We start from the raw sequence: 24701 nt of genomic DNA, 5'->3' as shown, positions 1-24701 counted from the left end.
ATGTTTTCACATAAAAATAATTATAATACAATATACATAAAACTGGCCATCATTGCCGACATTATTAAAGCGATAAAATCTAAATAATGGATAGAGACAGGTTTAAATAGATGGTTTTATTTTATTTATTAGTTACAAAGAGTTTATGAGAAGAAACTCTGGATCTTGTTTAGGATCAAAGACAGCCCCTACCCTCAGGCGCTCAGGCTCCTGATAGTACAAAACAAGTCGTCGACAACAACTACAAGGAGAATTATTTGTGCAATATGTTATATTTAGTCTGGGGACCACCAATTCATGTCCTTGATAGAGAAGTGTGGTTTTGTGATTGTCCATAGTTGTTTATTGGGCACTACGAATGTCTATCATGTGTCTGCACGTAGTCATAGCCAATCGTATCATCGTATCAGATGACGTGTCAATCTGCCCGTGCATTATTAGCAGTAAAATAAATATCACAGCAATAAGTGAAGTTACTTCACAATGCAGCTTCATAAATGGCCAACACACACGTGTCGCAGGATCTCTTGACACTCTCCGAGGCGCGTCCACCATATATTTTCAAGGTTAACCTGATGCTTTGGAGGCGTTGGAGAGCTAAACATACTGTCCAAACAAATGTAATGTCTACATACGCAGCAGCAGATGTCAAAGTTCAGTGATGTAGTGAAACGCCTCATTTAGGGGCTTTAGGTTATTTTTGTTATCATATGGCCATGTCCCAATTGCTCAATTTGACCAGACTGCATTAACCACTGTTGGGATTTGACACCTGGGATGAATGAACTCTCATTTTTAAGGTTCCTGTATGTTCTATATTGAATTAGCCCTCCTGGATGTATTCCTTGTTTATCTTATCACTCCTTCAGGTCATGAACCCCCATGTGGTTCGTGCTGTCGTGGCCTGACCATGGTATGAAATGATGTTTCTCCCATCCTTGATTGTGGAGTGGGGGGAGGGGGAAGAGGAGGGAGGTCAGGGAGTTCAGCTTCTCGATGGCCCTGTGTATGAAACTGTTCCTCAGTCGACTGGAACTGACCTGTAGATTCCGCAGTCTCCTCCCTGCCCCTTTAAGCAAGTGAAGTAGTAGGCGTGTCGTGAAGTCATGTAGGCGTGTTGTGAAGTAATGTAGGCGTGTTGTGAAGTAATGTAGGCGTGTCGTGAAGTCATGTAGGCGTGTTGTGAAGTAATGTAGGCGTGTTGTGAAGTAATGTAGGCGTGTCGTGAAGTAATGTAGGCATGTCGTGAAGTCATGTAGGTGTGTCGTGAAGTCATGTAGGCGTGTCGTGAAGTCATATAGGCGCGTCGTGAAGTCATGTAGGCGCGTCGTGAAGTCATGTAGGCGTGTCGTGAAGTCATGTAGGCGTGTCGTGAAGTCATGTAGGCGTGTCGTGAAGTCATGTATGCGTGTTGTGAAGTCATATAGGCGTGTCGTGAAGTCATGTATGCGTGTCGTGAAGTCATGTTGGCGTGTCGTGAAGTCATGTAGGCGTGTCGTGAAGTCATGTAGGGGTGTCGTGAAGTCATGTATGCGTGTCGTGAAGTCATGTTGGCGTGTCGTGAAGTCATGTAGGCGCATCGTGAAGTCATGAAGGCGTGTCGTGAAGTCATGTTGGCGTGTCGTGAAGTCATGTAGGCGTGTTGTGAAGTCATGTAGGCGTGTCGTGAAGTCATGTTGGCGTGTCGTGAAGTCATGTAGGCGTGTCGTGAAGTCATGTAGGCGTGTTGTGAAGTCATGTAGGCGTGTCGTGAAGTCATGTTGGCGTGTCGTGAAGTCATGTAGGCATGTTGTGAAGTAATGTAGGCGTGTTGTGAAGTAATGTAGGCGTGTCGTGAAGTAATGTAGGCGTCTTGTGAAGTAATGTAGGCGTCTTGTGAAGTCATGTAGGCGTGTCGTGAAGTCATGTAGGCGTGTCGTGAGGTCATGTAGGCGTGTCGTGAGGTCATGTAGGCGTGTCGTGAAGTCATGTATGCGTGTCGTGAAGTCATGTAGGCATGTCGTGAAGTCATGTAGGCATGTCGTGAAGTCATGTAGGCACGTCGTGAAGTCATGTAGGCGTGTCGTGAAGTCATGTAGGCGTGTTATGAAGTAATGCAGGCGTGTCGTGAAGTCATGCAGGCGTGTCGTGAAGTCATGCAGGCGTGTTGTGAAGTGACATCGCGTAACCCCTCAAAATGTCCCCTCAAACAAAGAGGCTGGAAACTGTGATCCTTAAGATTAGGCTTTAGAAATCAAAGTATTTTAAGATTAGGGCCACGGACAGGTTAAAGGGGCTGGAAGCAAGTTCGCCATTTTATACTCACTACTGCCACCTCAGGCCATATGTGTATCTGCACCTTCTATATTAAGCTCGTGCATGACAGCAATTCGGGCCGAAGTGACACATTTTTGAGTGACCGTACAGGATTTTAGAGGCAGTTGTGGTGAACAGGTCTGAGCTCATTCTACACATTAGGACATGGCTGGAACATGTAGGGGGAGGAAAATACTTAATTTTAACATTTTTAAACTCCTTATAGTCCCTTTAAGGCTCGCAGAATCCATACCACAAATCAGTGTAGTAACATCACTTCCCGACACGCCTCTGTCTTGCGGGCCGCAGACACTACTCCCTTTAAGGGCCTATCTCACTGGAGAGAGAGACTGCCAGTCTCTTCAGGCTCTGCATCTCGCAGTGATTGCTAAAGACCTGTCAGATACCAAGAAGATCTCAAAGAGACTCCATAAAACTATTTAAGATCTCGTTGGTATCCAACAGGTCTCGGAGACATTGCAGGAATGTCACAGAAACGTCTCACAGGTTGACGACAACAAATAGTGTTTGTGACACAACTGCCTGAGACCATGTGGAATCGAATCTGTTAATTTTCACCAAAACTACCTGGAGACTCGCCTTATCCCTTCTCAAAGACATATCCGTGACCAGTGGAAACACGAGTCTCCAACCAGTCTCCAGGTCAGTGAGATAGGCCCTTTAATCATCCATGTTCGTGGATGTGTCTGTAGATATGGCATGCTTCGCCCATAAGACCTATAAGCGTCTCATTTCTATCTGCCGCTGCCAGCTTCAAGAGCGTTATTTCTTTTTCCCTCCCAGAATGTGACAGCTGCAGTCCGCCGGCATGAGCTGGCTCCGGGCGCACTTATGTCTGAGTGATTGCTCTCTGGAGGACCTTCATCCACGGCAAACATCAGCATCGGCCGCATCAGATCTGGAGCCGGGCCTTTAATGGCAGCCCTAACAGCGGCCGCCTCTTATCTGTCACACGATATTGACCTATAGCCATCGCTCGCGGAGGAGCACGTTCTGTTTGCCCAGGCGCCTCGTCCGCCGCGGCCGCCGGAATTAGCCTCTTGTATTTCTCTCCCACTCACCTTGAGCCCGTCGTGTCGCGATAAGAGCGGCCCCGGGATTGCAGCTATAGATACGAGCAAATGGCCTCTCCGTCTTCTTCAAAATCCCGCGGTGATTATTGCCGAGAGGTCGGGCCGGCTCAGCTCCGAAAGGTCAGCCCGCAAAATCCGCGCCGGAGGAATGCAAAAGAGCCAGTCCGCGCCGTTCGCAGACAAATCAGCAGATTAGCCCTGTTACCGGCGCAGATACATCTGTCACATCACTCAGGCGTGAGGAGCGGCGTTTACGTAAATGGCCACGCCAAAAAAAAAGGAAAAAAGGTGCCGCCTGGCGTGAACGCGCGGGAAATGGCCCCTATGTATCTACATCAGTTATTAGCCGGGCGGTCCACCTCATTATGTGGCCGGCCGCAGTAATCAATCACAGGCTAAATTGGATTTGGATTGGATTTCTGTGGTGGCTGCAGTGAGCCGCACAACGTCCAAAAAGCTGTGAGGTTTGACTTTGTCTTTGACATTCCCTAGTCAGCCCGGGCAGAAATTAGTCACAAGCCGTGGGCTGAGAGAAGGCGCGGGTAATGACACGCCGGGGAGGGCTTTACATGTATAAGGCTGCAGAAATAGCAAGTGGTTTTTGGGGGGGAATATGAATCGCTGCCGTCACATGTTGGCACCGGCACAAAGGAGTTTTTTTTCCTTACCTTGAGGAGATTAATGAAGCAGCCGCATATACAACAGCCTCGCCGCGCAGAAGAGAAGACAGAGGAGTGCGTAATTACGGCCGGGCGGTGAAATGCCTCTAATGAGACTTGAACAAACAGAGCGTTCAACAGCTCCGTGAAGGAGGCTCTATCGATTTTGGGTTTTCTCCTAATAAGAGCCGTAACGTTTTAATGATTGGGAAGGCATGAGGGAGGTTTTATGAAACGCGCTCATCAGCGATCAAACTCGCCAACGTAAAGCCTAAGCCCGGAGCCGCAATTAGGTTTGTTTTCAACTGCGTCTCGCCGGCATCGGGCAGGAGTGCGATCAGACGGGGCAGGGAAACAGCATCCCTGATTCAACGCAGAGGGGGGATTGTCGCCCTGGAGCCAGGCGGTCGGCGGTGTGAATTCACCACGATCACGTTTGGTTAAAGGACTGCGGCGGACCTTGCGTTTTTGTCGTCATGTTGACAACAAACATTGATTGTAGTGTCGGGATTCACGGCTCTTTAATGGGAGACATTGAAGGTGAATAGGGAAACCTTAGCCTTAACGTGGTGGGGGTTTGAGCGCCCGAATGATCCTGGGAGCTCTGTTGTCGGGGGCCTCGTGGGTCTCCCATGGCAAACAGGTCCTAGGTGAGAGACCAACACGCCCGGTTAGAATCGCGAGGCTTTCCTTCTCTGGACCCACCACCTGCAGGAGGCGCTATAAGGGGCTGGTGCGATGTGATACGACTCGACAACGAACTAGTGGAAGAAAATGGATGGATCAATACCTTCAAAATATTGTTCAGTCCAAGGCTGGAAAATTTAAAGTCTGTAGAAGCAACTGCTGTCGAGATATTGTCGCACCAATGTAAGAAAAATGAGATTGCAATTTCTCATTTAAATCACAAAACACTGAATAATTAAATATGTTATTTTAGTTTTATGATTAGTTCTTGTTGCTTGTGTTTCCAGGTGTTTTTGTTTACAGAAGTTTAAATTTGGCCCGAATTTGTGCTGTTTTCTGTAGTGTTACATTTTGTAATAGTTACATTTAGGGTTGCAAACGTCCAGGAATTTTCCATGGGAATTAACGGGAATATATAAGAGCACACTGCGCTTCGGTACAGACAGATATAAACTGCAGCAGAAGAAGCTAATTTGATAATTATATACTGAAATATCTCTCACAGCAGAGATCTCAAAGAAATTATTGCCGTTTCTGTGCACCAGGGTTTGAAGAGGACATAACCAAATGGAAATGGAATAGACTTATTCCATTTCTGTATCCACCTGTATATTCACAAGTAATACAATGTTATTCTGTTGTAAGAATCGGTGTCATGCATAGAGATTGTGAAAGAGTGGTTAAGGGAGCATGAGATAGATTAAATCTTTAAGGGATATTTCAGGATTTTTGACATAGGGCCTCGTTTCTTTGTTGTCCAGAGTGTTGTTGATTTCTGGAGATATTTATATCTTTTAATTCATGCGGTCCTTATATTTGAAGAGTTTAGTGGCGCTAGGCTAGTGCTAGGCTAGTGCATGTCTATGGTAACTAGTAGCCTGCATTAAAAACCTCTTCAAACTCATGGGGTCGTCCTCCAAACGTTGCCATATCTGATTTGTAGAAAGCTCCTTTGTGAATTCCACGTGTAGTAACACCGGCCGCACGTAAACAAACTACTGTAGATCCGGTAACCGAGCAGATCACTCCGCCGCTGCGAAGCTACAACCAGGAAGCTGACGCTGCTCAAATATAAGTTATTTTAAATGCAAAATGGTTACATTAAAAAATTCAGTCAACACAGACATTTATATGGTTAGTCTGGTGTTATAAGTGATTTGCCTCAGGTGCACTGTGGAGCGGGTCAGACTGTTTTTAATGCAGGCTACTAGTTACCATAGACATGCACTAGCCTAGCACAGCTAAACTCTTCAAATATAAGGACTGCATGAATTAAAAAATAACAATAATCTGCAGAAATCAACAACACTGTGGATAACTAGGAAATGTGGCCCTATGTCGAAAGTCCTGAAATATCCCTTTAACCTCATTGGGAATCTTTGGGAAGTGTTGGAGAAGGCTTTCACAGTGGTCGCGCTCTCCCATCATCCAGATCTTGGTGTAAAATGTATGCAACACTGGATCTTCGGACATTGCAGAAGCTTCTTGAAACAACGCCACAGAGAATGTGTTTTGTAATCAAAGCTAAAGGCGCTACACCCACATATTAGTGCGTGTGACCGTACGGTAACATGCATCACCCCAGGACTCCAGGACTTAATGTCAAAACAATAGTACAATGCGTCCAAAGTCACTCATCAAACCGCAGGTGACTCGCCAAAGCCGCTCAGGAACGAGTCCCCAAAGGAACATTATTGTCAGTGTCAGTTGATTGTAGCGTTGTAGCGTTCAGACCTCCCCCACACGCCGCGCTGTGCTCCGGGGGAGACGCCTGAGTAATAGCTGGCTCTTACTCCTGCCGGAAAAGGTCACCCTCCTTCCCCGTTCAGAAGGGGAAGGGCTTTACATTTTTGGAGCAGAACACAAAACCACGCTGAACACTTCTTTTTAAACGTCGGCGTGCCGGTCATTAGTTTGGCGTCCGCTGGGACTCCCTACTACAAAACTCCTCGCACAGGGACAATTTACACAGCTACTTCAGCGATTTATCTGACGGCGAGTGAAATATGTGGCTCCGAAAACGCTGAGGGTCGGACAGAGTTTGATGACTTACCCCTTCGAAAGATAAATGTTTTTAAAATAAAGATTCGGGTTTAAGTGTTGGTGTAAACATGACCAGCATTTCAGAACAAGTTTGGATGGGGGTTTGTTGGTTACTCTCTTTTTTGTCCCTGTAGGAAAATTTGTCCTTTGCATTCGACCCATCCTTCAATGCTGCTGGGGCAACTCGTAAGGAGCAGTGAGTGACTGCAGTGCCGGGCCCGGGGGCCCCAACTCCGTGATGTGGAGCCAGGCTGCTGGTCAGAATCACCTTGCTGGAGGATTCACCAATCATACATGTTGTTTTTAGGGGTAGGGAAAACCGGAGTACCCGGAGGAAACTTACACAGACACGGGGAGAACATGCAAACTCCACACAGAAAGGCCCTGTCCCTGGTGGGAATCGAACCCGGTACACTAACCGCTGCACTACCGTGCCGCCCACATCTGACCCTATTCCACATGTTTTTAGATGTAAGGGAAAGCAATCTCAGATCCAAGCGCTAACCTTTATTATGGGGTCAGACTGTGCTGCTGAGAAGGGGATTTGCTGTAAGCTTCCAACTCTCAACGACCTGTAAGTCTCCAGGACCCGGGGGCGTGTAGGTCGGATCACAGCTGACCCTTCTGACCCTGGACACGGACTATTCACCCCTCTCTCCTCAGGCAGGACGTATCAGTCTGGATCTGCCATCAGACTCATGACCAGAAAAGCACCCAGTCACTCCGTGTCTCATGAACTAATGTATGACACATACAGGAACTTGCTTGGTTGAGTCGTGCCCCTTGAGAGCAGGCAACACAAGAGAAACTTTTTGCCCTAAAAACATATTTATTTCATTGACCTTCATTTAACCAGGAAAGTCCCTCTGAGATTAGGAATCTCATTTCCAGGAGCTTCCAGTTTGGTTTGATTTCACACAAATGCAAAGCTTTCCTGAACTCAGTTGGATGAAGATTGTAAAAATCAGAATATTCTGTATTTTGATTCATCTGTATGGAACACAAACAAAAGGTCTAATTTGACAATGAGTTTCATTGTAAAGGGGTAAAATATTGTTGAGGTGTTGGGGCAGTAGCTTTTCAACAGAACCACAGAACACTAAATACACCTGCAGTGGTATATCACTGCGTATACAACAGAATTGCAACATTTACTGTTAGTTGGTCGTCAGAACTTGTTGCAATCACTCGCATTCAGAGGAAACTGATTCTTTGTTGAAGGAAGAGTTGTTTAGACTAAGTGTGTCAAAGTTGGAATGCTCAAAGATCTCGGTCAGGTCAGTAAAGATAAAGATTTCTGAGTTTGATCCTCTTCCAGTGGTTAGACCTGAGGATCAGATTTGTTTGGGGAAAAAAGAGTTCCCGAAGTGTACTTCATTATCAACTGAAGAACAAAATGATATAATGACACTGCTGTGCGTCTCCAGAAAATGTTCACAGACAGTTCTGATCTTTGTTACGACTGTAGAAAAGGTAGAGGCAGCTTAGTGGGATTGTGAACATATTCAGTTCTGGAAAGACATTGTTTAATACAGCAGATCACAGGAACAACCTGTCACTGTCACTGAATCTGTTGAACGTCTGTCCTGATAATGACACCAGGCCTAGGTGACAGCCATCATGTCATGAGCAAGAAAACATATTCTTTCAAAGTGGTTCATTCCCCAGTGTCCTGACCGGCTCAGTGAGGTGACAGGAAAAAAACACGTTTCTTCTACTTTTCCTCTTTCACAAAGAGAAAAAGTAGATATGAACTAAAAGATACTGAGGTTTTTACAAAGCCCAGGTTTCAATCGGCTGTAAAGGAAAGATGTATCTCAATTAATGTATCTCAATGTGGAACAGTCTTGATTGTAAAATTAAAACTTCCAAGTCCATTTATGTATACATTTCCAAATTAATATGCAAATGACATTTTTCTAAGATTTCTAAATTGTTTATAAATATAGTAAAAACCTCAAAATCGACTGTTTCAAATTATCAACTCATTGCTTCAATACATTTTAAAGCTTGTAATTAACTGAAAATGGTCATTTGTTGAATTTGTAGCGTTAGGAGGTCATATTTACTGAAATCAAAAGCTATTTCAATCAAAAATCTTAACAGGTCAAGTTATATTTTACCATAGGAGGCCTTGTGTGATAGCAGCTTCAACATTCTTAAATCCATTAAACTTGTGAGTTTTTGGAGAGTTTCTGCTTGGATTTCGTTGCAGGATGTCAGAATAGCCTCCCAGAGCTGCTGTTTGGATGAAAACTGCCTCCCACCCTCATAGAAGTTTTTTGTTGAGGCTCCAAAGGTTCTCAATAGGGTTGAGGTCGGGGGAGGATGGGGTCCACATCATGAGTTTCTCTCTTTGTATGCTCATAGCAGCCAGTGATGCAGAGGTATTCTTTACAGCAGGACATGTGTGTTGTCATGCATGAAGATGATCTTGTTAGAGAAAGCACGGCTCTTCTTTTTGTAGCATAGAAGACAGTGGTCAGTCAGAAACTCCACATATTTTTCAACGGTCATGTTCACACCTTCAGGGAGCCTAAAAGGGCCTATAGGTGCCGACCTGCTCTGTCACCATGATTCTGGCTCAAAACATGACTCCGCCCCCTCCTTACCTCTTCATGTATTTCTGAGCCACTGCAGCATGTTATTTGCATCCAAAAAATAAAATAAAGTAACTATTATCAACTGCTTCGCCGTGTTTGGCCCACGAACCACAGGCACTTTTTCATTGTGGCCCTCGGAGACAAAAAGTTTGGGCACCCCTGCTCTGGAGGGTCCTACACCTTGATGTTCGGGAGACTCCAGAGGCACCAGCAGCTGCAAATACCTGTTTGCTGCTTTGTAGCATCTGTTCTCTTAATCTGATGTGTTTGTCTGGCAGAAACTGTCCTCATTGTGCCTTTATCTGCACAAACCCGAATGTGCTCTGAATCATCCACAAATCTCTTATCAGTACAATGATTACACTTAATCTTTCATGAAATATCGAAGGTTTTCATACCGAGACCAAGGCATTCAACTATTTCACGCTTTTCATCAGCAGAGAGACCCTTTTTCTTTCCCATATTGCTTGAAAATGATGATCTGCTTAATAAAGTGGAACATCCTTTTTCAGTAGTTTTAGCCTTAACTGGGCTTAACCCGACAACTCATCATCCCAGGTCTCTGAGATTAATGTCAGTGATTCAAAGAGCCCTGAGACACAATACCATCCATGAGTTTCATAAAAAAAAAATAGTTTTACCTTTTTGACACAAAAATACAATTTGCATAATAGTTTGGAACACAGTGTATATTTTGTTGCATTTGACATAATGAAAGCGGTAGGAGCCGGTGTTTCAACCCGAGACCGCCTAGTTTCAACTGTATTTGCTTCAGACTTAGTTCAGTCCATGTTCACACACGCTTAATGTTCAGCGAGGGGTATTTTGTAGTATTGCTTTTATTAGATCTTTGCAGCTCAATCTGGTGGGACATAACATCTTAGCCCGGGAAGAATAAAACAGGATGATTTTTGAAATGTCACTATCTAAATCCTGAGATGTCCAGCTGCGTTGATTTACCTTTACTTCACCTCACGAAAGACTCCACTCCTAATCTCCATTCCACAGCCAACAGAAACACTCAGAACTCACGCTCCACAGCCAACTTCATACAAACAAACAGTGTTGAGCCGTGTCAGTAGTTCAGAAGAATGAGCGGAGCTTTGCAGTGATGGAACTAGGTCTCACAGAAGAGGCTTCTGCATAGACAAGTGGGTCAATTAGCAAACCCACTTTACTGACGCCTTTCAAAGGAGGAAATGAAAAATTAAGCCTTTGACGGCGGCAGTGGGTAAACTAGTGGGAACAGCCAGTCCTGGGGAGGCACATCCACATCCAACCCACATCCACGGATCAAAGCACAAAGACCACATGGGGAGAGGATTCGGTTGTTCTTTAAAAATTCATTTTGTTTGCCTCAGGTTGGGACAAAACTTACAACTTTCTGACATCAAAAACATCTTGTTTCTTCAGTGGAGGCAAAATATCTTACCAAGAGTAAAGGTGCTTTGAAATGATTTTGAAATGTAATAATCCAAGCATGCCTCACCGAACATCATATGAAAGCACAAATGTCACACGTTAGATGTTTGTTTGTTTTTTACCATCAATGCAATTGATGAAACCACTCTTTCGATCATTGTCCATGACATTTCGATATTGGCCTCTCAAAGAAGTGGCATTCCTTTGAATATGGTGTGCTCAGGTTCACGAAATCCACTGATCAATGTTTAAATAAACATTTGCATAAACATGAGCATTCCCACAATGCTCCGTGAGCTGACATGCCTGAGGTGGGTTTGTTAGACGTCCCTGTGAGCATTGCTGTCTTGAGGTGATTCGGCGCAAGGTCACAGGGCCAGACGATGGTCGAAATGGTCAGAAGAGAAGCATCTGTGGAAAGGTAAGGGGTTAAAGTCAAAGTTATGCTCAAAATGTTACCCACCGCTGACAGTTGGCTGCTTAGCCAACACTTTTGGGTTATGTTGAGAAACTTCTCCTGCTTGGAAGCCACCCAGTTTCCCAAATCCACACTGTAACATCCATAATTCATTATTTCCTTAAGTTAAAGAGTAATTAGGGAGTATCACACCTCATTTACATGTCCACGCCCTGTTTACGAATGTCTGCCATAACAATAGGAATTTAATAAACTTTATCTGCTGGTTTACACCTGTCCGGCACCAGGCGTCTTCGGCTCTATGGCAGAAATATGCAGCAATTCTATTTTTGTCAGACTCTTTTCTACTGGGCAGTAGTTTGTTTATCATCATAATGAGCGATGTGCCCGACTAAAGGGAAAAACTAATATAATAATTGTCTATTTTTCACATTGATGTCAAGGCAGAAGTGCTTTTCCATGTTTTGGTAACAATGTAGCAATGTAGGGACAAGGAGAGGAGGACAGAGACAAGCAGAAGACCGAAGGGGAAAGATAAGTACAGACGAGCGGAGGTGAGAGAGGAGAGGCGGCTCCGTGTGAAAGGCCACAGAGCAAACTTAGCGCATGGGTCCACATGAATATGCAAACGAAGGCAATTATGCCACAATGAGCTGTTGTTTTTATCTCGACTGTGTGAAGTAAAAGTGTGCAAGAAATGAGCTCGTTGAGGCAAATCTTCATGCAGAACAATATAATGCAGTTTGTGCACGAGTGAGCTGCTAACTGGGTTGTTTTGATGGTTATAGTGAAAGTACAACGTGTACTTAACAACCATCAAGAACCACACAGTTATTTTATCTTTGACCTTTGACCTTTGACCTTGTTTCCTTTGGCTCTACATTGAACTGCCCCCCAGAGCCGCTGTCCACTAAAAAGGCACCACGAATCTGTCCCACGTCCTTTTAAAGTCCTTAATCCTGACGAAACCGCGGGGGTTTGTGCACAACGGCGACAGCATATTGAGGCGACATGAGGAGGCACGAGCCGCATGTTCACTGTTCACCTGGCGCTCAGCCCCAGGCGTCTCCAAAGTGCGAGCCGGGCCTGTGCTCGTGTATTCCTGCTGGATCGATTCTCTGCTTTTGAGGAGTCCATGATAAAACCTCATAGTCCTTGGACAAACATCCAGCAGTGCTGAGCTGTTTCCTGCTATAAGTCCCACATATGACCGTGGCCTATGCGCTCTGTGCACGCAGCAGCTGACATGTGCTCCTCGGACCAGCGTGTGGAGACCAGTGGATGAGCCGTGGAGGGAGGGCACACCTAAACCCAATCAGGTCATGTTTGAGACTTGATCAAATTTGACCTTGACTAGTCTAATCTGTATAGCTGGGGTCGGCCCATTAGTCCCACGTCTCATTAGTCAAAAATGTCCCATTGAGTAGGGGTTGAAAAATACAATTAGATTCTGTCAAGAGTCCACTGACCTTAAAGGGATTATATGGAGTTTAAAATGTTAAAACTAAGTATTTTCCTCCCCCTACATGTTCCAGCCATGTCCTTATGTGTAGAATGAGCTCAGACCTGTTCACCACAACTGCCTCTAAAATCCTGCACTGTCAAAAGGTGTTACTTCGGGTCCCAAGTGTCGTCATGCACAAGCTTAACATAGAAGCTGCAGTTACATGCAATACCTGAGGTGGCAGTAGTGAGTATAAAAATGACCAACTTGCACCTAGTCCCTTTAAGGTTAGGGCCAGTGGTTGTGTATGGCTCTCTAATCCACAACACATCTGAGTAAGAGATTTGGGACTAATGGCACCTCTGCTCAATGGTAATGGCATGGCACCGTATAGCCCACCTATTGTAAATTGGAAGAAACGCAAACAATTCAGAGACTGTTTAGCACGGTTACCTTATACAAGAGGATGGGAGAAGAGTCAGACTTGAGCAATTTCTAAAGTCATTGGATTCAGACTGGATTGGATTTTTTTTTTTTTTTTTTTAACATATACAGGCTGCACAGCTCCACAAGCCGCAGCTGTTCCAAGTGCATTCGAAGTACCATCAGCCACTGGAAATACGGGATCTTTCTCTTTGTGTGCAGTCAAATTTTCCAAGAGGACCAAGAGGATGGTGGCCTACAGGTACATTTACTTTGATTCTGGGAAATGTCTTCTGTGTAAGGGCCCCTCGTGACTGGAATAATCTCCCAGCATCCATACACTCCCTTACGTCTTTTCCTCTGCTCCAAAATGCTCTGTTGATGCACCATCAGAACACTTGTTTTTGTTTCTAGCCCTCCTTAATTTGCAAAGGTGTGCGTGTACGTGTGTGTAAATATGTATATTTAAATACATAATATGTTGAGGTTGTGATGTATTATTACCAGTGTTGTTTTTGGCAGCCCTTTAAGTTTTAGTCTTAGCCTTAAGGTGCGTACACACCAAACGTGCGTCCACGCCCCATCTGCCTCTCGTTGGACACCAAACAACGCCGCTTCACACACTTCACACTCGCGACAAACGCCTGTTTGCTGGCGCGTGAAGTTTTGCAAGCGTCATACATAGGAGGCGTGTCTGGCCATCGATTGTTGACTCAGGGCGCACTCACACTTGACATCCGAACCTGCCACTCTCCAGCTCGTTTGAGGAAAGGCCTGGATGCCCCGAACGGCCCGCGCTCACACTTACACAAACGAACCGAGCCGTGGCCAAACACGAGGAGTTGTTTACAAGTGTACGTGTGCAGCAGCAGCGCAACATAATGCGGAAGAAAAAAAAACACCTAAGCAGCTGCGTGAAATAATGTCTACTATGAGCCCTGTCAAATCTCTTCACTCCACTTTTCTTTGCATTTTACTACAGTTTAACAGAAAGGGCTGTGGTGAATATAATAGTCGATTTTAATAAAGCAGAGAAATATAGAAGTGCGCGTCCCTCTGTCCCGCTCAGCTGAGGCGGGGGTGGAGCAGCACCTGCCGCTCTGAGCCTTTCTTTGGAGTCATATACAGCCTTCAAAAAAGGCTACGAGAACAGAAGATCTGACGCTCAGTCTATGTCATTCATTGCTGCTTCGGCCACTGGTTAAACAGCTTTATGTTGGCGAACTCCTGGAAGTCTACGCTTTACACTACAACAAAGCACTTCACACGAACGCGCACCAAAATCACAAGTGATCTAAATGCAACCGCAGGTTTTATCTGTCCGACTAAAGCCTGCGGCCAAACCGGGTATACAGTAGCAGAGAGGGCATGAGAAGCGCAGCCGCTCCCGTAAAGTCAGCCCGAGACGTGCGTGAAGCGGCCAGGGCGTCGGGAGTGAGCAGTCGGGGAGACGAGAGCGAGGCAGCCGCTGCTCTGTTTGATAAATACACTGCGTTCCAAATTATTATGCAAATTGGATTTCAAATGTCAAAAAGATGTCAAAAAGGTACAACAAAAATAAAATTAATGAAACTCATGGATGGTATCATGTCTCAGGGCTCTATGAATCACTGACATTAATCTCAGAGACCTGGGATGATTAGTTGTCAGGTTAAGTCTAGTTAAGGGAAAAACTACTGAAAAAGGGTGTTCCACTTTATTATGCAGATCATCATTTTCAAGCAATATGGGAAAGAAAAAGGATCTCTCTGCTGATGAAAAGCGTGAAATAGTTGAATGCCTTGGTCTAGGTATGAAAACCTTCGATATTTCATGAAAGATGAAGCATAATCATCGAACTGATAAGAGATTTGTGGATGATTCAGAGCACACAGAGGTTTGTGCAGATAAAGGCACACTATGGACGGTTTCTGCCAGACAAACACATCAGACTAAGAGAACAGATGCTACAAAGCAGCAAACAGGTATTTGAAGCTGTTAGGTGCCTCTGGAGTCTCCCAAACATCAAGGTGTAGGACCCTCCAGAGGCTGCAGTTGTGCATAAACCTTCTATCCGGGCCTCCCCTAAACGGTTAATTGAAGCTGATGAACAGAAACGGCTGCTGTGGCTCAGAAATACATGAGGACTCATTTTCAAACAGTCTTGTTCACTAATGAGGCCGTGTAGCCCTAGATGGTCAGATCAATGGAGTAGTGGATGGTTGGTGAATGGCCACAATGTCCCAACAAGGCTGTGACGTCAGTAAGGAGGTGGCGGAGTCATGTTTTGGGCCAGAATCATGGGGAGAGAGCTTGTCGGCCCCATTAGGCCCTTTGAGGCTCCCTGAAGGTGTGAAAATGACCTTTGAAAAATGTGTGGAGTTTCTGACTGACCACTGTCGTCTATGCTACAAAATGAAGAGCTGTGCTTTCCCGAACAAGATCATCTTCATGCATGACAACTCACCATGTCCTGCTGTAAAGAATACCTCTGTATCACTGGCTGCTATGGGCATAAAAGGAGAGAAACTCATGATGTGGACCCCCTCCTCCCCTGACCTCAACCCTATTGAGAACCTTTGGAGCCTGAACAAAAAATACTTCTATGAGGGTGGGAGGCAGTTTTCATCCAAACGGCAGCTCTGGGAGGCTATTCTGACATCCTGCAAAGAAAAGAAAAAGAAAATGGAAGTTTAATGGATTTAAGAATTTTGAAGCTGCTATCACAGATGGGCTCCTATGGTAAAATATAACTTGACCTGTTAATATTTTTTTAATTGAAATAGCATTTGATTTCAGGAAATATGACCTCCTAATGCTACAAATTCAACAAATGACCATTTTCAGTTAATTACAAGCTTTAAAATGTATTGAAACGATGAGTTGCATAATAATTTGGAACAGTGGATTTTGAGGTTTTTACTATATATATATTTTTTTTAAATACTATTATCCCTAGGAATTTTTTTCCACCACATTTAAATGATCCTCTACCAAAGACTTGAAAATTATGCTGAATCTCATTTGAGTTGACAATTTAGAAACTCTTAGAAAAATGTCATTTGCATAATAATTTGGAACGCAGTGTACAGCCTTTTCCCACTGTTTTACGTGACAAATGCACCCGCCCATATAACAGCCGCTTGTATCCGTGCGTGTGCGTAAACACGAGCCGCCGAGCCGCGCTTTGGCCCACCTCCTCCAAGCGGGCCAAAGTCCGGAACCGAGTCCGACTCGGGCATGGTTTGTTGCAGGTAACAGGTGACGCCTGAGCCCAGTCAGCATCCCTGATTGGTTAACAAGGCATAAATGAACGCAAGTGTAGATTGGATTACTTGAGTGCATGAAGCAATGGGCGCGGCCTCCCTGTTCGCTCACCACGCTGTTCTCCCTGGCTTTCACACGCGTCCTTCCTCATCCACTCGCGTTTGCTACGCTTAATACGCGCGGACAGCTTTGCTTGCTTTTCGGAGCGCGTTGAAGCACCTCTACATAGGGTTAACATGGAAGTTGGAGGCGTGGACGCTTTTGGTGTGTACGCACCTTAAGTCTTTTGGACGAAAATGCTTTTAGGTTTAGTCACATTTTAGTCATTTCAAAACGTGATAGTTTTAGTCACGTTTTAGTCAGACGAAAATTAAAAAGGTTTTTGTCTCGTTTTCGTCTGTTTCATTAGAAGAAGTTATAATTAATTTCGATAAGTCTTGGAAATTGGGATAAATAACAGCTTCTATTGGCTTTCTATAGCTTTTGACAAACAGATGACACCATGATAGGCACTGGCAGAAGGGGTTGGCCGACTGTGAACAGGACTTTTACCAAAAGCGCCCGCTCTCCTCGTCCTCTGATCGTCGCTTCGAGATTTATTTATTTTTTTAATTTGCCAACAGCGCTGTCTGCACATACGTAGCCGACCTCAACGTGCTTCCTGCGTTCATACGCCACGGTATTGAAAACTGTCCAGAGAAACAATAAAGTCCCTGTGACCTGGATGTCAGACGCTCCGAGGAGGATGTCCGCGAGCAGTGACCGCACGCCACGGGGAGAGAGAGAGAGAGAGAAAGAGGCGCTGCTGCCCGGGCGCATCAAGAACAGCACGGCGCCGCTCCGTGTCACGTTTACCGCTGTGTTCTCTCACTCCACGCATAAAAACTCTGTTTGTGAACGATCTGACAAAAACGTTTTCCCATTTTTATCACGTATCGTCTCATTTACGTAAACTCGTAAACGTCTCGTCATGTTCTAGTCCCCAAAGAGCTCATTTTAGCTCGTCATTGTTACGCTATCGTCATTAAAAAAAGGGGTGTCAACGAAAATATATCGTTAGCGTCTTCGCTGACGAAAACAACACTGATTATTACACTATGTAATGCATTGTGCCCTGCTGTGTGTTACACCAGTGGTTCTCAAACATTTCACATCAAGTATCACCTCGTAAAAGGCTTGACTTAAGCACCAGGCGGGGCTCTGATCAATAAACTGTATGAAATGTGTCTATAATGTGTCTAAATCGGACCAATTAATGTTTAATTAAGTGCAAACTGTTAAAAAACTTACATTCCTTGTTTTAGAATAAATGAATATCTCTCCTGTAAATGAATATCTCTCCTGTAGTTTAAATAGAGCTTATGTGTGTGACGTCATGACACAGCAGAAGAAAATGGAGGCTTCGGCCTAGTCTGCCATTTTTTATTCTGTGTGATTAGAGTTTGTTAAACTGCTTTGTCCTTTATTACTCGATTTTGTGTATCTACTCGGCTGTTTTGTTTTCTGTGGATGTGATCCTGAGGACCCCCTTGAAAACGAGATGATGCATCTCATGGGGCTGATCCTCCTATAAAGTTCCTATTCAGTTTTACCTTAAAAATATATAAATTAGCCGCACCGTTGTAAAAGCTGCACGGTTCAAGGCATGGGCAAAAAGTAGCGGTTTATAGTCTGGAAATTACGGTACATGTGAACCTCAACACCCACAACTCAGACCATACCATGGAAACAAGAGGAAGACATGCTGCAAACAAACTAGACATATAATACAGCAAAACCTTTATGTAATTTCATCCAAACAGTCATTACAGAAGAGAACGTGCTCCAAACAGAAGGTACAAGCGACATTACTATTAGGTTGATGCATGAAGATTACATAGAGGTCAAATATGACGAATGTTCTTATGAAGCCTACAGGGAGTTTGTAAAAGAAGAGTATAGCTTCACAAAGCCAGGGAAACACCAAAGTGACGCTTGCATGAAGCAAAACGTCCACATGTCTCAACCTGTTGTCAGGGAGAGAACGATACAAAGAGATCACATGGATGCAGAGATGGCTGATGAAAGAAGAACTTAAATGTATATAGCGCCTGACAAGTCTGAAAGTCTGTCCTGTCAGTGTGGATGTCCAGAAGGTCATTGTTCCACCCCAGATGCCTGGAGTTGAGTCCACCGCCTTCCATGAAACATTTACTACTGTTAGCAAATAATCTGCTACAGAGAAAAGAAAAACAACTCTGTGGTATGAAGGAATAGCTGAACAGAAAGCAGAGCAGGCGTTCAGCCATGCAGTGTACCAGGACAACTGCCCAGCACTAAACAAGAAGTAATGTTTGATGACACCACAGTGTGGAGAAGGACATGAGAAAGCATGGGGAAGTTGTTGGGAACTCCGACTGAAAGAAGGTGGGTGTGGTGGAGCTCAGTGACCAAGCTGAAAAATGGAGCGGTCAAGATGGCAGATATGGCGCCACTGAGTGCAGAAGAGGCTACCGGGAGATCAATCAATCCATATGGCCCAGTCTTACAGCTGGAGTTGCCTCACAGGGCTTCACAAACATCAAAACAATGAAACAAAACAACAACAAAAATAATGTAATGTCCAAAAAAAGATATAACCATGCCCTGCTACTCGCAAGGGAAAATGTGAGCTGTTCGTCACACATTCCCACGATGAGGATGAGTTCACCGCCATAGATTTGTTGGAAATGAAAACACCACTGATCTTCCCAGGAAAGCTCAGGTGTGGAGAGAGAGAGAGAGAGGAAGAAATTCTTTTGAAGTTATTTCCATTAATGCCTCCTAGAGGACGCCTCTTTTGGGAGAACATCAACAATGAAAGGGATTCAAGAAAGAGATAATGAAAACAGATAAAGTTGATAGATTAATACAATTTCATTAAATTTTTCCACACAGTTGGTTGTTCAATATCCTAGCATGGTTGTTTATAATACTTTTACAGTGCATTTGTAGGTATATTGTGAATGAATTTACCCTTGTATTAACATGCGTATAGTGCAAAGGCTGCAGTAGTGTATTTATAAATGATAAACGGTCTCAATTATATAGCAATTTTCCACCTTCATTAGCACTTCACAGCAAGGAACCAGTCACCCATTCACTCCCTCATTCATACACCACTGTACACGCACACTGGAGGAAAGGCGGGTGAAGTGTCTTGCCAGAGGACACAATCACAGTGTGCATCTTCAGGAGCTGGGATTTGAATCCCCGACCTTTCCGTTCATGAGACGACCCGCTCTACCAAGTTAGTGTGTTTTCGGGCAGCGGTTTTCTCAGTTTCACGATAAGATGGGCAGTACAGGCCAAAAGCCTTCTGTGATGAACTCTGTCATGTGTTTTATGAAATAGTGGAATCACTGTAGGCATTTGTGTCTAATGCAAAATTAAACTTATAATAGCTCCAAGATTATGAACGAGCTGCTCAATAAATAGTCGGCCTGTCTTTAGTATAAATACGTTTTAGTAGCTGCTGAGTCCAGGCCCCCTTTGGGTGAAAACAAGAGTTAAAAATGACATTAGTGTCTGTTAGGGCTCATTATTGAGGAAATAGCTCCCCCTGGTGGCGGTGTATTATGCACTTTGTGACTTCTTTAATGGGTAAATAATCAGACTTATCAAACGTGCTCAGCGTTAGGCCTAATGAATGATTCTCTGGGTTTTAAAACACAGTAACGTTAGTAATAGCAGTAGATTAGCCCTGAATGAACCATTCACTCTAAAGCTACAAAACTACATCGTACGTTTAATGTAATAACAATTTAAAGGGACAGACTAAAAGCTGAAGCTGTATGAGATTATAAAGCAACCAGTGAAAAGGTTACACAAGCGAATGTTACTGATGTGATGATCGCAGTGAGTTTCAGCTCAGTTTAAAAAACGTTCACCATGTTCTCTCTGAACTATCTGAAGCCACTGCTCAGTTCCACGGCTTCCTTCTCACATTCGATAAATCAATAAAACAAATCATTTTGGGTTTTCAGATTAAAATATCCATTAGTAGATAATAACTGGCAGGGTTTAATCAGATTTAAAGAGGCTGTAGCCAGTGTGCCGTAGCTGGGTTGCCAGGTTGTGAATAGGTGAGTGGTTCCTTGAAAGTAGAGTATGTGTAATCTTTGGGGGGAAAGACTTCATTTTAACAAGTCACCTTTATGAAATATTTATCGAAAAATCTCTACCTTTAACTTCATATTTGCCACAAAGCTGGCCATCTCTCTGAATCGCCCTGAACATTATGTGACGGCCTGACAGGACAGTTTTTTCCCTCGGCAGTAGATGTTTCAATTTGAAATGCAGTGGTACGCATCGTGAAAAATAAATTTAATACGTGTCCCGGCCTTGAGTTTACGGCGGACTTGTCACCTGGATATTTACTACTGTCTTCCCCTGGACTCCCCCAAAAAACCTGGACCACCTCCAAATGCGGCTGTCACCGGCGCAAAATGATCCGGTCGGGGCATGTTAGTTCACCGATCCATCTCCTCCGCGGCACGCAGCATCGAGAGGCAGAAAAACCCAAAGCTGCAGACACGGGCGCCATCGTTCCACAGCGGTAATCCCATAAACTCAGCATGGCCACGGCTAATTGAAAGGTAATGGCATTATCGATTACGTCGACATCATCTCCAAAGCCTTATAATGGAAAGTGTGCGAAAGAATTCTAATGGCCATGGCAGATGTGCACGGAGGATTCTCCACATAACGCGTGAATCGGAGAAAACAAACTAACAAGCTGCCGTTAAACTGAAGCTGATGTCAGGCCAAAGCACCGTGATGAGCACTTAGGTCGGAGAGCTGTAAAACATGCTAATCCTCCAGGTACTTCAGACCCAACTGAGCTCCAGGTCTACAGATCGCTGGCCTGGGAATCCCGAGCTGCTGTGTGCGCTGGAATCATTACGAACTGCACAACAGCCTGGGCACCATGGCCCAAATGTTCACACGGAAAATGCGATCACAGAACGAGGAGGGACGGCAAGACCATGACGCGCTATTCGATACACGGAAGCTTGTAGTTTGTTTACGGATAACTTTAAAAAAAAGTTGATTTAAAAGTTGATTTACAGATCCAACATGACAGCATCGACTCCATATTTTGATCCAGTTTTAGACCGTGTTCTAAATAGTTTAGCTCGAAAGTTTACAGCGGGTACGTCATACGTCATCGGATACAATGATACGTTTGGCTGTGGCTACATGTAGACGCATGATAGACATTTGTAGCGCCCAATAAACGACTATGGACGATCGTAAACCACACCTCTCTTACGAGAAAATGAATTCACCAATTCATTTTCCCAGACCAAATATCACATCAGATGTTTTGTCTGGCGATAGCCAGGCTAACAGATTGCTAGGGGCGTGCTCAAAAACACGATACGGGAATGTGGTGAGCTTCTTTACAATACACACATTGATAGCGAGGTGGCAAAATCGATACTTGACTCAAAGTAATCATTTTTAAAAACTAGCAGAGCGGTAGCGGTAGCTATATTTAAGACTAGGCTCAAAACGTACCTCTTCGAATTAGCTTATAATCAGGTCAGTTAGGTAAAGCTCTAACCCACAGCCTGAAGTAAAGCTGCCTTAGGAGGAACACTGCTGTGGGAAGTACGGTCCACTGAGCGCTATCCTCTTCTTCTTACTGCAGACTTTGTCTTATCATGATACAATATTTAATTTATCTGTAGTCTGTTCATCACTATTCACATGGTGTCTCCTGTCCCACCCACCCCCCTCGGGAGTGCCTGTCTAGATCGAACGGAGGAACCTGGGTGAACGGAGGAACCCTGCATTCTGGAATCTGAGGACTGGACGGTCTGTGATCTTGGCCCGTCTGCTGAGGGATCCTTTGGCCCTGGGTCTCTATAGCCTGTCCGTCCATGGGAGTGGATCTCTCCTTCTGTGGTTCTCCCCAAGGTTTCTCTTTTCTACTGCCGGGTTTTTGAGTTTTTCCTTGCCGTGCTGGAGAGTCTAAGGACGGGGGACACCCACACCGCTCGTCGCTACCTCCTATTGGACATTGTATTGGCCATTATATTTACCTGAACTTTTAATTGTCATATTTATTGCTCTGTTTTATTGCCTTGATGTTTGGTACAGCCCTGTGAGGCGAGTTCTGTTGTGATATTGGGCTATACAAAACCATTAAACTTGAAACTTGAAACTAGCTTTGGAAGCAGCTCTTTGCCACACATATGGAAATTAGATGAGATGCGCATTTAGAAGGCAGACATTTAGCAGCATTATGTTTTTTTTATAGAATACCAGGAAAGTGAAGTTGGACATGGAACATGCAGTGTGCAAAACAAAATTCACCTTCATATTACCAGACACCACAACAACAAGCTGCAAACCACCGGGAGCTTTAGTACGAGCTCAACAGCAAAACAGTCCACTTTGACAGAGAGTTTCTGAGAGAATCACTAAAGCACTTATGTCGTACAAGTGCAAAGACTCGCGTCCGTATAGAATTACCGAAACGAAGGCTTCCGTGAGCTTATGGAGGAATGAAAACCACACTACGCAATAACACAGAGGGTGCTGATTTTCAGTTCATTAACACAAAATGAAATTGTTTACCATATATGGTCAAATCATGTTTTCGGAAGAAAAAATCTGACAGAAATACTAGTTTAAAGCACATTTTTGAGTTTTCCCCCGACTATAAACATGGCCAGTTTAAGACGGGAGATGTAAAACAAGGAACCAGTGTTTGTCACAGACAATGACGCACACACAGCCATTGCTGCAGAGTTTGCTAAATTAACACATGTTAGATGCTTCGCTCATATGTTAAATTTAGCCATTCAACGTGCTCTGAAGATCCCCACCGCACTTTCCCGGTTGTTGGGCAGGATTCGCCAAATTGTGGCCTTCTTCAGAAAGAGAATGATCCTCAGCCACGTCCGCAGAGAAACATGGAGGATGTAATTGCAATGCGTGGACGACAAAGGCATGAACAAGAATCCAGGCTTCGCATTACCTTTCTGAAATATCCCGCAAAAGCAAGTTGAGACTGAACAGGGCGACGGTGGCAGGTTTGAGCCAGTCCCTCTGCCCTCCCCGTTGCTGACAAAGTTACTGCAGCGTTTCACTTTTTTGCATCAATGTCTCTGAATTAGAATAAAACAGCTGTGAGACACATCATCACATAAGACGTGATATCGTGCAGATTTAACAAAACAATATGTGGGGGTGAAACACGTGTAGGTGTGCCCTAGAGCTGAAAAGGTTGAGAACCACTGCTTTAGGAAGACAAGCTTGGTCTGAAGTTTGAGGAGCGGGCAGAGTAGAGCAGTTTTATGACTTAAGAAAAAGTAAGTATTATTAGTCAAATTTTACCCCTATGTTCAATCAAATTACTACTTAAAAGTCCTGTAGAACATAGCAGTTTAAATTACCTTCTTCCTTGTCGTGAGTCAGACATTAACAGTATTTGAACATTGCCACCTACTTTATACGAAGCATAATATGTATATTTGCCATGAGTTTGACTTTGACATTCAGATGAGCTGTCTCCATGCCTGTGATTAGGCCACTTTACCTGTTTTAAATGTATTGGCACCCTGTAGTCAAAGCCAACCCACATAGTAACATGTTTTTGAGGTATTTTCCACCAATAAACCTCCCAGAATGACAAGTGTATGTAATTGAAAGGGTTGAATGTTATGCAGTGTGGCTTTAACGTGACAAAGAGCCATTAATGAGCCACAAATCCCCGAGGCCAATGTACATAGAAGATAATTGAGTTGTCTCTACTTTGACTAAAATGCACCAGACTGTGCCTGACACTGCAGACTGTACAATACACTTAATGTTTAAACACTTGAGTCTCGAGAGGTGCTTTACATGACTGAAGCTTTGTTCACAACAAAGCGCTGGAGTGTTTGTTCCGAGTACAAGCAGATCTGTTTGAAAGAGCCTGCTGCTGCTGTACGGGGCTGACTTCATGTTCTGACTGCGATTCCAAATCAAGGGTTACGATATTGGCAGACCTCATGACCGCACTCGCCTTTCGGAGTCTTTAACCATGGTATAGAGCGCTCGGGCTCTGCCAGTGTCGTAGCTGCAGTTCTTGGCCTGTTGGTGTTGTGGGTGCCAGTTTAATGTAGGTACTTTGTTTTTTTTCCTCTTCTCTGCTCAAGTATTTTACGGATGTGAGATGGGGTTTGGTGAAGAAATTAAGCTTCCAAATGAAATTGTATTGCAGACTATTTTTGACATAGGGCCTCATTTCCTAGTTATCCAGAGTGTTGCTGATTTCTGGAGATATTTTATTTTGTAATTCATGCATTTCTGATATTTGAAGAGTTTCGTGGCGCTAGGCTAGTGCAAGGCTAG

This window comes from Gobius niger (assembly GCF_951799975.1).
Source record: "Gobius niger genome assembly, chromosome: 6".
Classification (NCBI taxonomy): Eukaryota; Metazoa; Chordata; class Actinopteri; order Gobiiformes; family Gobiidae; genus Gobius; species Gobius niger.
Note: the sequence above shows the minus strand (reverse complement) of the source record.